This window comes from Dermacentor albipictus, chromosome 2 (genome assembly GCF_038994185.2).
Source record: "Dermacentor albipictus isolate Rhodes 1998 colony chromosome 2, USDA_Dalb.pri_finalv2, whole genome shotgun sequence".
NCBI lineage: Eukaryota > Metazoa > Arthropoda > Arachnida > Ixodida > Ixodidae > Dermacentor > Dermacentor albipictus.
This window is the reverse complement of record NC_091822.1, coordinates 106,900,728-106,915,567: the sequence shown is the minus strand read 5'-3', so window position 1 is coordinate 106,915,567 and position 14,840 is coordinate 106,900,728. Positions and strand designations below refer to the sequence as shown.

The window sequence follows — 14,840 nt, the reverse complement described above, 5'->3', positions numbered from 1 at the left end:
TGAAGCCGGGGAGAGCATAGGGGAAGCAAACTGTACCTTTCTTTAAAAACTGAATTGTAAGAGCTAGCAAGGAAAACGAAAGGCAGACGAAAAGACAACCTGCTGAAGGTGGTAGCCGAACCTACACCTTCCACATGCACGTACTTTGTGCTCATCATTTTGTAGCTAACAAAAAATCAAATACCTCGATTCCCCTTACTTTTTCTCCATAATCGTAATAAGAAAGAAAAAACGAAAAAAAATAGAAAGAAAGAAAGAAAGAAAGAAAGAAAGAAAGAAAGAAAGAAAGAAAGAAAGAAAGAAAGAAAGAAAGAAAGAAAGAAAGAAAGAAAGAAAGAAAGAGAAGATGAAATCCGTTAAAGAGACATATTATGAGTAATCGGTAATAGTAGTATTGCTTCGTGCTTAACAAATTAACCAGCGACGAGACCCGTGTGTTCCAGGTCCTTAACCGAGAACCATTAGACAAGCCGTTGTCGCGAGACGTGCTCCCCGGCGCGGAATATCGCATCGCGAACGTCGCTTGCGCCTGCATTGTTCATGAAGGGGGGCGAGCGATAAATTATTCCGGACTGGCTTGGAGCCTTCAGCTGCCCGTTTGCGCGTCCAGAGCCACGGATCGAAGACCGTGCTCGATATCGCCAAACTTCGGGGGCGCGCTGAACGGACAGAGAGCAGCAGGGAAAGGCAGGGAGAGAAAAGAAGGGAGTATACGCTGAGACCTCTTTGTCACTTAATAATTTCGATAGGTAATTACGTTTCTCGCGTGAACGCTGTGCTATCCAGTGTAGCGTTCAATATCAAGAAAATAGTTTGTATTCGCCGAGCCTACGTTGAGATAATGTAACTGAACACCACGTTTGAAGAGCTTAGACAGCTATAGCATAGCTGTTGGCTTGAGCAGAAGCTGAGCACAAGAAAGGAGATAGAAAGCGAGGGGATGAAAGGCAGCGGCATCAACCAGACGAACATCCGGTTTGCTACCCTACACAATGGGTAACGGCAAGGGGAACAGAAAAAGGAAGAGAGAGAGAGAGAGCTGCGGGCACGTGGGATAATGCACAGGAGGACTGCGGACGGACGTGGAGGCCGGTGCGCATCGAAAACAGCAGTAGCGCGCGAATAACCTTTCGTGCCAGCGATTCGTTTCCCTACTGTCGCATTATTTGATACTGAGAAAATGTTTTGCACTTCAGGGCCGATCTTAGGCAGTCTGGAGAGAGAGTTGCCGGACGTCGTATAGAGGGCAGCTACACAGTAGATTACAGAGCCCACATTTACAAATGCGTCTTACGGTGTAGAATTGCTCGCAAGAGAACGTTTCAGCCAATCCTGATGCTGGATATTTAATTACCGAATGCGGCCGACCCACGGCAAACCGAGCTTACGAACGAATAGCTTTGTGAATTCGCCTTCAGACGCTCGATGATTTTGTCACATGCACAAGAGCCGCAAAAGATAGCCCAAGCATTGTCGAAAGATAAACAGGGCACCAAGTTTCAGCCCTATAGGCATGATACCGGAACAGGTGGTAATTTTGAAATTTGTAACTGCATTGATCGAAATGCCCAGCGCCTACAGAGGTGCACTTCCCGTAGCGGCATGTCGTTAGCACGAACACGGAGCTGAGCAGTGAGTTCGTTGCGTGCGCTGCTTATATTCGAAAGTCGTGGCAATTAGCGCTCCCAACAAGGCGAGATTTATTTTATGTCCAGTTTGAACAAGGCCCCACGTATAACCAAAATCTGTTTCTGATAGCTTGATCTGTCGTTAAACCCTTGAAGCAACGAGAAGTGGGGGATGATGACTTCGTATGTTTGCAATAAGCTCTGCGAAACGTCATGGTCGTGCCACTAAACTCTACATATTAAAAACGCAAAATATTCTAAAAGATTGACAATTGAAAAAAAAAAAGAAACCTGCATCTTTTACTGCTTAAATATAGGGAAGCGGTAAGGCATACGTGATATGTATACTACTCCCATCTACGTGGCGGATCCCTGCTTCGAGATGATCTCCATCCTCCAAGGTCAGCGCCAGTGCTGTTCGTGTCTGCAGTTGTCCTTAATGACACAGTTAAACAATAAATAAATAAATAAATAAATAAATAAATAAATAAATAAATAAATAAATAAATAAATAAATAAATAAATAAATAAATAAATCCACTAGTTCGCCAGCTCACTCTTTAGCAATCGGTCCATCTGCGTATGCGCTCTCGTGCTACATTAAATTCCTTCATTTCCGTTCGCAGCACTCCGAGAGCCTCACGGTGTCGTTCCTGCAACGCCGACACCGAATCACAGCCAGCCAGTCAATGCAAAATGCCAAGTAGCGCGTACCAAAGCATCCCGCTCACACATTGCACCGCCGCAACGCCCCCCTCAAGAGTGCGCTCACATATAACACGCCATCGCTTAACACGCCCACAACATCCCTCTCTCGACTCACCGGCTTTCTTTTTTTTTTCTCTGTATAAAGAGCCAGCGCCACGAGTAATATGATAATGAGCCGACTCAGCGAGCCGTTCAATTATCGCATCGTCGCTTCGCGCGCGCGCACTTCATATCGCGTTTTTCTCTCGTTTCGCTCCTTTCTTATTCTCGTTTTGCCTCGCTCCTAGCAATAAAGACCCATCTCGGGCCGACGCCGGCGGCGGCTTAAACCGAGCCCGGGGCCTGGATCCCCCCCTCCGTGTACCGCCAGTCGGAAGTCCAGAAAACAAAGAACCCGCAGGCTATAGCCAGCCTGGCAGGCCCAGCGTGCATATCCGCAGGCTCGAGCCCGATCTCGCCAGAGATTGTTGCGGCCACGACGAACCCTATAGCAACGCGTGCCCTTCCCGCAGACGTCCTCCTCCTCCACCACCCTCTCCGTGCCCTCTTACCCTCGCGGTTTCCGAGATATTGAACCGCCATCGCTAATAATGGCGTTATCGGCACGACTGGCTCGCCTCTCCCTTTCCCTACGGGTCCCGACCGCTTTGCGTGCGTGCGTGCTTGTGCGCGTGTGCGTGTGTGTGCGCGTGTGTGTGTGCGCACGCGCATGTACGTGATCGATCGACTTGATCCTTGCACCCTCCGGGACCATCCTCAGAGCTGTACACTCTGCTGGGCGCCAGCTCGCGCCGCGCGCACCGCCTAAATCTCTTGGAACAACAACCGGCCCGAGACAAAGAGGAACACAAGGAGTAACACTGGCGCGGCGTGTGGTATAGCACTGTTTGTCTGCGTGCGCGCATATCGCGTAGGCGTTTGCCGCGGGTCTGACGCTATACGCGCACACAGTAGCACGCGCATTTCGCGCGGATGGCGCGTGGCCTTTCGCGTTCTGCGTTTCGTTATTTTGCACTTTGTCTTGCTGCGCCGGGAGCTCTATATCCGTCGAGGATTTCCGAGGCTATCTGCGCATGAGCGATATATTTGGTGCCCGCAAAGCCTGCTGCATGCTCGCATCGCGCGAAGAAAGAAAGAAAGGAAGAAAGAAAGAAAGAAAGAAAGAAAGAAAGAAAGAAAGAAAGAAAGAAAGAAAGAAAGAAAGAAAGAAAGAAAGAAAGAAAGAAAGAAAGAAAGAAAGGAAGGTGTGAGAGATTCTCCCTGCAGGGGATTTCCTCGTCCTGCTGCTGCGGAGATTTGGTGAATCCGCGCGCACACGCCCGAGAAAACTGCGTCTGAGCGGCCACCACCTCTTGCAATCTTGTTGCGTGTGATTTCGGCCGCGGGAGGTGTCACGATTCGAGGGAATGGACCGGGCCTGTTATACGAGATATCCAGGGGGCGACGGGAAAGTTTGAAGCTTTCAAAGAAGGGGCTTCGAAGGTGCGAAGGGATAATAGAATGCGAACGAGGAAGACAGAGTGGAACGAATGAAATAGAATGAATAAAGAAAAGAATCAATTTGTTCGTTGTGAAAGCGGGGGGAGCTTCAGGACACGGAATGATGAAAGCGGGAGCGAATGGATTTCGCTGCAAGAGCGGGTTCAAACGCATACCAAAAGCAATATACTGGATTTTACACTTTTCATTCTCATCTTTCTTGCTTTCTAATTCCTTGTTTCTATTTCTTCTAAATTTTGCACCTTTTCTCAACCCATGATTAGCTATAAAACTTGTATCTAGTGTTGCTTTAGTTATAGTGGATTACTGTGCAGGCGGCTTTTAAGTGGCCTAGGTCCAGCGGTTCAGATGTATCCTTAATTGCAAATCCATCAACTTCGCGCACCAGATGGGCGGTTCAGGTAAAACATTCAACCGTATTCGTTGCCAACAATGGCTGCAATGTATGCGTCTGCTGCGAGAACACGCTTTGCGCACGCGGTTTTCGTCATCGACGTGTGACCTCACTATACGCTTCGCCAAAGGAAGCTTAAAGTGAAAAAAAAAAAGACAGCAAAGAAACAAAATTCGTTTGCTCCACCTCGCACGAGGAACATTATTTCGCGTACATCTCACGGCCGCAATAAAACGTTAACAAAAGGAAGCGAATGACAAGTGAAATTTTCTTTTCCAAATTTCGCCGCTGTGTGTTTGATGCCGAGGTGATTCACTCACAGAAGCTTATTGTTAGGACTAGAGCACGCTCAGCCACCGGATTATACATGCGCTCCGATCACACGTATCTCTCTTTTTTTTTTCTTTATTGCGATCACACGTATCTCACTTCAAAGTGCTCACACTCAAGACGCGTATACCTCTTTAGTTCTTCACGTTGGCGTTTCACTCCGGCGTCGTAATAACGTCCGAAATTTCTCTCACCTCCCCTCCTCTCCCGCTTCACGCCCGGGGCTAGGTTAGGCCACCGAATCTGTACACCCGTGTCTGGGTTCTGCCAACCTCGACCCAAAGAAAAACCCTCACGCCGTACGCACAAACGGCGGCTAAAAAAAAAGAAAAAAAATTGTCCACCCCGGGGCTTCCGTTTTCATAGAGCTTCCTGCTCCTGCCAGCTTCGAGCTAGCGGGGTGCTAATTAAGGCACGGGGGCGACGAAGATGAATAGACGAAGAAGAAAGCTCCTCCATTAAACTATATGCTTTCCCACGCCTGCTCGCCGCCTTCCATTAAAGTTAGCTTCATAGAAGCGGCGTCGGTGTTACTCTTATTGCCCTCGCCCTCGTTTCTCCTTAAGTCCCCCTTTCCTTTTTTTCATTCTATTCTGCTCCCCGGCTCGAGGTGTTTCCCAGCTCCAGTCCCTCCTCCCTCTCCTCCCTTATAACTTCTTTACCGACACGTTTCCCGTTCACGCTAAGCCGAGCGCATCAGAATTTCGCAATGAGCCGACGCGGTCGTGACAGCGGGGACAGGAGCCCTCGAGGGGTGAAATCAAAGCGGAAGGTAATTGGAGAGTGACTGGCACGGCTGGCATAAAGAACGAGCAAGTTCATGTACCACGAATGCGCGCTTGAAGTTCACTACAAATCATAATCATTCGTGGTGCAATTCGTGGTATTGGCAATTGCATTCAAGAACTCGAAAAAGAAAAATGGCAGCGACGTTTAAGACTGCTTACGCGTGGGAACGCGAAAAACATTATACCGTTCGTAGACATGGGAACCTCGTGGACGCGTTCACTGCACGCATGAACAGGCTCATATGAACGCGCGCACTATAGGCACACGTTTAGTCAGCCGGAAGCGTGGATCGAGCCGCCGTGGCGTACGGGCCACGTGCTCGTGTCGCGCCCCGGCGGCCAGGCTTCGATTTCCACTCGGACCGAAATCTACCAAAGTTTTTTCCCCATATAGGCCATTAACTTACTTTGTTTGCAGTCCGAGAAATATGACCTTAGTCAGAGCATTTTTTCTGACGAGTCCTTTTTTCTTTCCTTTTTTTTTTAACTCTGCGCCGTCGGCCATTTTTGGTACCATCTTCTTTCGGTCGTGCCACAGCGGACGGATTTTCGCGTAACGGGGCATACGATGCTTTCGCATTAAAAAAGGGGGGGAAAGCTGCACCCGAACTCATTGCCGCGCGCTCGTGCTTGCTTGGTTAGACGAATTAGAACTCGTCGTATTATACCTCCGTGCTCGTCTTCGTCTATAGTGCTTGCGTGGAGCGCTGTCGACGTAACGTGTAGGAGGAACCGTCGTAGCTCCGGTATGTGCATATTCTTCTACAGATCCCAATTGTACAGACCCAAATTTAAACTTACAATTACGCTCGAAGTCAGTTATAAACACTTTCAAATTGTACGATGGCGTTGCTTTGGATGGGTTTTTTTTTTTTGGTCCGATTGCATCCCAATAAAAGAAGCGCGCTATAGCATTACATAAATACAAACGCTGTACCCACAGCGCCATCCACGGACAAAGGAAACGCTAAGCTGGTAATACCGCTAATATAACTCGGACACTTCAAATAACTGAAATGCTTCATCGAGAAGGAAAGAATGGATGATAGGACTCATTATATTATGACATTTCTACAACAAATCTTGTCTGCTATAGCCTCCGATCGTAAAATATTTCAGTTGTAACCAGTTGCCAAATTCCGTGTACTCCTGTTAGCAATGGATCATATACTGCAAGTGCGGTCCACTGTCGAAGGGAACAGCCTAATGTAGTACTGCGCTCAGTATGAGCTGTGCAACGCGCATGCGCGTGGCAAAGTGGCCGCGGGAGTTGTAGCTAACACCGAGCGCGTTAGTACATCGCTCGCTCAACATCCGCTGAAAGCAGGACGGACAAGTACCGAAAGCACGAATGAGGAGCTACCTTTCCTTTCTTTGATAACCAAATAACGTGTGTACGATCATTGTTCAGAGAAATACGTAAGACGAAGGAGCCACTGTACCTAAAGTCTGCAAGCAAGCGATTAGCCCTAAAAGGGAAAATGAAAAGCAGGTCTCCTTAACAAAGGGCCAAGGACGCCGTAAGCGCCTTAACATGATGTCCGTTTGTAGCTTATGGGAAGTGAACTACGAATGCTCCCGTATACGTTCGGACGTTAGAATGCTACACTTAGGTAGCCGAGAAATAACGGTAACCAGTTATAACTCACGATTCCAACGTTTCCAACGCGTACATTTTAAAGATGCGCACACACAGGTTGAGAAAAGCTTTTTTTTTTCTTTACGTTGCCCCAATACAGCGCAACCTGAATGTAGGGCTGAAATGTCATGGCTAAATAGGTGCGGGCAAGAAAATTTCATATCGCAGCTAGGTACGACCATGTATAAAATATTGGGTTCGGATCTGGTTAACTTGCGGCGTGACAATTATCAGAAAAAAAAAAGCTAGCTAGAGCAACATTTCAGTGTATAAAAACTGTGCATTAAGCACAACCTCGAACGTTCCAATACGAAGTAGCTTGCGGGCGAAGTGTGTGTCAACAGCCTGTACGGCATACTAGCGGAAACGCCGGCTTACGCAGGAAACGCAGCACCTGGCGTAGAGGCCGCAATATTCAGTGTGTTGGTATTTATCACCGTAAACACGTCTGTAGCATTTCCAGCTCATACGCTAGGAGTGAATGTCCCTCGACTCCCCCGCTATGTAGAGCCTTGCTAAGTTCTTTCTATTTGAGCGCTCATTCCCTCGCCAGAATTTGCGTTTGTTCTTCGTTTAGAAACGAAACACTTTTACGGCAGCTTTCGCACATATCTACCGGTAATGGGACATGCCTCATCACGCATGCGTCACCTTCAGTGGATGGCAATCGCTGACAGTGAAGCGTGGTTGGCACTTCTTTACATCTGATGAAGTGGGGATTGCCTGTGTACTCGCGACCTGACACTAACTCGCTGATAGATGCGCTAATGAAGGACCTTACAACAAGACACAGCGCTCCCGCCGACAACACCTACAGACGCCTGGATGTCACTCACCCAGATGGGAAATACCGTATGCACCCCCCCCCCCCCCCTCTCCACACACACACAAAGGTTACGCGGAGCCTGGATCTTTCCTGTGGGAGATTCTCCGGCTGGGCGTAGCTTTTTTAACCCATTGCTACGCATACCCCATCGGTCGGTCGCATAGCCCCGACTGCGAACACAGCCAGGCGCCTGAAAGCGATGGAACGCGTGTCACGTGATTTCCCAGCGCATGCGCCGGAGAGACGGACGCTGGACAGTTTTCGAGTCAGCGTTAGGCAGGAAACGAATGTCGGAGGGCGCTGTTCTCGGCCCGTGGTATTATTATACCTCCACTGCAAGGCAGCCGACGAAAGCGTAGTTAAAGTTCCTGCATGACACGAAACTAGACGAGCGGTTTTTAATAACTGCGCCTTCTCTAATGTGCATAATGGTGAATTCCTTCCATAATGATGAACTCCCAATCATCATTAATCTCGATACTTTCGCTTCCCTTCCATCTTCCCCTTTAAATAAAATATAATTCACTGTAAATAAAATATCTCTCTCACTCTCTCATTACGAAGTGATTTACACTAGAATACAAAGTGCACAAGAAAAAAAAGACTGTTACGAAAGCCAGTGACTTATCGTAAAAAGTTGACAAATGATTTGCGCGGGATGCTTGTGTTTTACAGCCGGATACATTTTTGTTCCTCTATGATTTATCCCCTTTACCGGAAACTGGAAGATTGCACTCAGACTTTAATAGACAAAATCAGTGTCGAAATACATCGGTTTTCCACGCATTTTTGCGGCGCTTCACTCAGATAAGGCTTTGTGGGAAAGCAATAAGAGCAACGTTTTTTTTTATCTCTCGTGAGCACTGTGGTGGATATCCAAAAAACTATCTCTAAACCAATTGTTCCTGCTCAATGGACCTGGCTGGACCCCTGAGACCCGCTTCGCCTCCTCATTCACAAGACGTGCGGTGAAGTTAATAACTATCAAGTCAACCCGTTGAATTTGCGTAACGATTAGTTCGTGATTATCACAGATATCAGGATTCGCACTTAGCGAATATGTGTTAAGTACTGACATGATTTAGTAGCGAAAAAACTGAAACGTATTACCTAAGCTAACGAATGCCGCGTACAATAGGTAAGCGATGCCTTAATCATCTGAGTGTGAGACAATTCACGACGCCTACCGATAAGGACCGTGTATTCGAAAAAAATTTGAAATAACTAAAATACAAAGATATTTTTTCCTTTATTTTCTTTACAGCGTCGAAGAATTAGGTGAAGTTCTCACTGAAACACTTCGAAAAACCACACCCCCTTACTATGCTACGCTGCCGACGGAAGGAGGTCTGCTCCAACCGGGAAACTTCTCCCAGGCAACAGTGGACTGTAAAAATGCGCGCTGATACTTTGGCCACAGGCGGACAGCTCGGCCTCATTTAGTTTTCTTAATTGCCGCAACCGGTTGCTCAGACCTATTCGCACTTGAAGCATTATTCACTTTATAGAATGGCGAATCGATTTTGTCGCGGAGCCCTAGACATCTGCCGAGAAGTGCGGAGAATCAGCCGAATAAATACGCTATCGCTGGTTTCGGTGGAATACAGAAAGGCATTTTACCTCAATAAGCAGTCAAGCATAGAAGCAAAAAAAAAAAAAAACGGGTTTGCATCCACTTATCCTAAGGTACAATACCATGCTCATTTCGCGAAACTTGAGTAGTTAAGGACTAACGGTAAAACATACGGGCGTAAAGTTTAGCATGGAGAGCATTCAACGCCTAAAGATATGAACGGAGATTTTTCAAAAGCGTGATACTAGCTCAATTAGAGTGATTACGTTTAAAAAATGGATTTTTTCACGCGAAGACAGTGCTCGTACAGAAGTCATGCGACAATCGACGTCTCAGCCTTCCACGAACACTCGACTGAAGACGAAGCTTCACTACGAAGACGAAGACAGAACGCTACTTTTCCAAGTTAGCTCCTTATAGCAGTACATGATTCAAAACTGCACAGAATCCCTCTCTGTCTATTCACTTATTTCGCTCAGTCTCCTTAATATAAGCTTACCCACATCCAACGTTTCCACGTCACTCTTAATGTGCAAATTATGCACTACAAAAGAATGCCGAGGTGACCAGTTTCATATTGCCATCGTAGTATAAAAGAAACAAAACACCATACACTTCCTCTACTTGCAGCGCTCTGGAAAGGGCACTTCACCGCGAAGCCGGAGTAGCACCCCAATCGTTAACGCAGGTAAGAACCCAAGGTAACGTACCACTGTTCCGTGTCTCAGAAAATGAGCTAGCGTATGCGGTAAAATAAGGCGCACCACCTTGGTATCGCCGAAACCAGGTGACCGAATTTCAGACTTCCTTTCCTCCCAACCCTTCCGACCCGCCCCCATCTCGCAACCAAGCCACCGCCTGCTTAGCGCCACACCTCAAACGGCGTGATCGAAGAAGGCCCCATACGCGAAGGGGGTCAAAGAAAAATAAAGATGAAAGCACTGAGGGTCGGAAATCAATAGGACCAGAAGGCACCTCGACGAGGTCTCCTTCGGCGAAACTAGGTATGGTGCGGTGGCACACCAGCGCAAGCTCCTCCTAGTCACCTTCCTAGACGGACGGCGCTCCAAAAGCCGGAGAAGGCAAAAATGTTATTGGGAAAGGACACCGATGAATGCGGCAGCTTCGCGAGACAGATGGAAGGACAAGTGACTTACGAGAAGTAGCGTGCTGACGGTAGTTGCGGTCGTTTCATCGCCAACTCGGGTCTCTTTAAATATCGTCTGCTCCAGACGAATACATGCGGCGAAGCCAACTTCCCGCTCTCGTGGTTTCGGTCGTCGTCGCCACTTTTTCAAGCTTCGCTCTACTACGCCGGCGCAACACTTTTATCCCTTGGGGCGGACACTTACACGCACACACGCACGCACATACACGCTCACAAATTTCTCTCGATGCGAGTCACCTCGTTTGATCACAAGGTGCGTGCCTCCGTGCACGAGGGTACACGCACGGGCCGACTCGCCGACGGGTCTGAAGCAGACGATCGTCTTGTGGGGGAGATTCGTTGATTCAATTGGCCGCTTGTCGGAGCGAGTGGACGCCGCACGATGGATTCCGGCGACCGGTAAGCGCTAAACGGATCGGGTCGCTTGGATGGTTTCCGCGAAAGCCGAACGAAGCAAACACACGTTCTCAAAAACGCGGCGATGATCTCGGCCGCCGCTGGTCGCTGCCCGTGCGAGCGCAGCTGTTGCGGCGGCCGCGGCTGCTGCGCGCCGAGCGAGCGAAACCCGTCGTCACTTTCTTTCGCTCTCGTTCCATTACCTAGCCCGCGCTCTCTCTCCCACTTGCTTTTTAGTCACGTGAGCGAAGCGTCATCGAAATAGCGGCGCCCTCTATCGGAATTCCGAAGAAGCCTCCCGCCGGCCTGCGTGTATCCATCCTCGAGAGTGCGACTTCTGTCGCCACGCGGGCTTTCGTCCAATGCAGCCAGGTAATACACACGGCTGGCACGCAGCCAGAGAGGACGGGCTTTGGGCGCTCCCAGCCCATCAGCATATTTATTTTTGCCCCGTTTTGCTGAACGATGGCTCCCGTCGCCGGCGCAAGATCGCGCAGACAAACGGCTTTCCAGGACGCATAAATCTGAATTTTAGGAGGGAAGCGTGAAGGCAGGAAGAATGCGGAATCAACCGAGCGTCTGCTCCTACGAAGGTGACGACAACGAAAACAGCGGCTTTTTGGGCGATGTGCTTCAACAGCGCCGTCCTGCCCATTCGTCTGCCATATCGCAATAGTGAGGTTTTCACGAGGGGATATATGAAACATAACGTTATCCAGCGTGTTTACCCGACTGTCTTTTTCTTTCTTGTCTTGCGGGTGCACAGCAACATTTCAGTGCAGTAAAATGCTATCGGTTCTTGGTTGTTTATTCATTAGCGTATGCAGAAGCCCGTACATTTATTTAAGACCTACTTTCGCTAGATTATTCGCACTCAGTATCTTGTATTCATCGCAGTGTTTTTCTCTCCTTTTCTCCTATCTTAGGCCCAGAGGTCTAACAGGTGTTGATGAATTTGGGTAGTGTGGTTGCCTGTATTGCTTCTTTTTTTTTTCTTGGATAGTATTCGGTGAGAATTTTAACCGTGATCTAACCTCTCTACTATACTAATATGGAATATACTAATTCTAAGCGTTAATCTATACCAGTATCTAAGCATTGCTTTACTGCTAATATACGCATTAACAGACTCGGATTGCCTAATCTGTCGACAGGGCACGGTAAAATCATTGAATACTGACACCTTATTCGAGTGGTCTGCCGAACACACACACACACACACACACACACACACACACACACACACACACACACACACACACACACACACACACACACACACACACACACACACACACACACACACACACACACACACACACGCACACACACAAACACACACACACAAACACACACACAAACACACACAAACACACACACACAAACACACACACACACAAACACACACACACACACAGGTGTACAAACATACATGTTTCATTTCATTCGTTAGCACGGCTGTTTCTAGCTTCCCTGCGTCCCGGAGGAACTTTTGATACGAAAGAACGTGGTCGTTTAATTACCGTTGTGAATTGCGAACATGCATCGTGGTTACCACACATTTCTTTGACACGCTTTGAAGAGCCACTTGCTGAAACGAAAAAGGGACAAGCTAAAGTGCACCGGCTGAAGAATAAACAAGAAAATGTTTGTCCGGCATTCTAATGACGAAGACGGTCAATTCAACTTACTCGGAAACGCTTCAAAGACATCCTCGTTAAACCAAAAAGCGCGAGAACGAAAAGTCAATAGTTGAGCAAAAAAAGAAAAAGCGCTAAGAAAGGTATCGAACGAGATGGCAGGCTCGCGGGACAAAAATAACCAAAACAAGATGAGGCGTCCGCCGAGAGCTAAGTAACTGCTAACGCGAGTGCCACCAGCACGCCTGCGTTGCTCTTGTTTGCCGCCGATAGTTAGTGGCCCTAATTGCTCCTCCAATTAGAGTTATACATCTTTAATGAACTGCTCCCAAAGGCGCTGCATGCAGCAAGCCACGTCGTCGCTGCTGTCGGCAACGGCGCGTCGTCGGTGAGCTGTTCCTGAGCCCGCAAGCCCGATGAAAGACTGGCGAGCTATTTCTTTCTTTTTTTTTTTGCGAACAGACAAGAGCAGACAGGGGGTCGACGGTCCCAGGTATCAAAGCTAGTCTGCGTCAAGAGTCGATGTTGCGAATTCCTTCCCTATCTACTGAATGAACGAATACGAAGGCACTGTAATGGTGTCTCCGCATTCTTCAGCCGGGATAACATTTACGAAGGAATTGACCGATTGACTGGTATATTAAGAAGGACAGAACTAGACCGAACGCCTTTGTTAGACGAGACCGCACCCGTCAAGAGTAAAAAGAAGAACATCTGGGATGACGCTAATTACATACAGATGAAAACGATTAGGTGCGCCAAAAGCGCTCAGAATGTTGGCGGCGAGTACAGTATGTAGATGGCTTCCCCACAACGGGAATTTGATGCACAAACCAAGGATAATGGCGTTATTATTATTTATATTATTATTATTATTATTATTATTATTATTATTATTATTATTATTATTATTATTATTATTATTATTATTATTATTATTATTATTCAGGTAAATGTGTGTATATAAACACCGCAATGAGACAAATAGAAATAGGCTAGTAATTGTCTCCTACAAGGGACGTCACATCACACGCTAAGTACGAGCACAACGGTCGATCGAGAGGCTACAATCCCGTGTTTTGCGAGGACTCAGGCGCAGCTTTGTGGGCCCATTATCGAGTTGAAGCACGAGTAATCATTAGACACATTTCGAGCGAGATTAGGAGCAACCCTTTAGTTCGGAGCCAACTCTTATCCACATATATATTCAAATACATGTAAAACGCAGGAGTGCTTTTGAGAAACGACCGCTGGACTGATTTCAATGCGTTTTTTTTGCGTGTGAGAAAAAGAGGTTATATTCAACTGATTGTAGGAAGCAGAATCTTTATTTAGACACTGGAATTTTCTCACAAGAGCTTCCGAGGATTCACAAGATAAAAAAACTGGCTGTCAAGTAATCGAGAGTAGATGTAAGCGCGAAATGGGAACCGGCAAAGCAGGTTGGTTGGATATGATACTAGCCACAATCTTAAAATGGATGTAGCACACGTTCGTAACAGCACACGCCATCACATCACACCTTACCACGCCATACTGTGCACTGGTCCATACGGAGGCAATAGTTTCCTGTCACGGACAGAACCTCACTGCAAGTCTAGTCTCGGTCAAACAGCCATTCGCGGTGCGCCCGATGGTTCCGCCGCTTGGACGCTGCCGGACGCTACCAGCACTGCTGGCGCGTTGGATGCGCCGCGGAACTCATGGACCGCTGGCGTTGAAAAGAGCACTCGGCGCCAAAAGATGACAATCAAGTGTATAGGGCCCTGTATGTGACTTTTGAGCGTCGCTATTGGAAATGACAATAAAACTTCAGTGTACTAGAAGTTACAGCTTGAGTGATATTGTCAACAAACATTTGGAAGAACTCAGAAGCAATATTACAGTGAAGCTGTACATGGCTCACGTTCCGTGCATTTTTGTTTTCCGAGAACATAAACTATCATAATCAATAGAACAATACCCCCGTAAGCAAGCAAATAATGCAATGGCTCCATAGCCCTGTAAGGCAGAGGCTGCAAGCACTCAACAAAGTGAAGCGAATAGTGCTTAAATTCTTTCTAATCATGCGTACGACATACAGAACAGCACGCCGAAAACTCTCATCATCAATGGCTCATACCTCGGTGAGAAATGGCTCGTACCCCGGTAAGCAAGCAGAAAATGGAATGACTGATAGTGCCATAAGGCTTACAGCTACTCACTTTGAGCGATTTAGCTGCGCTGACACTACCCCTGTTGTCGTTGTCG

At 47.6% G+C, this 14,840-nt stretch overlaps 1 protein-coding gene across 6 annotated transcripts in view; it reads right to left on the bottom strand.

Annotated features, from left to right (window-relative positions):
• LOC135914901 (kazrin-like) overlaps positions 1–14,840 on the bottom strand; it is a 217,267-nt gene that overhangs the window by 177,146 nt on the left and 25,281 nt on the right. The window contains exon 1 of one of the 6 annotated variants that reach the window (XM_065447832.2): positions 10,544–11,140. The exons of the other annotated variants lie outside the window; for them this stretch is intronic. The gene's annotated coding sequence lies outside the window, so the exon portion shown is untranslated. Of the gene's footprint in view, positions 1–10,543; positions 11,141–14,840 lie in introns of those variants that run through there. 6 annotated transcript variants of the gene reach the window in all.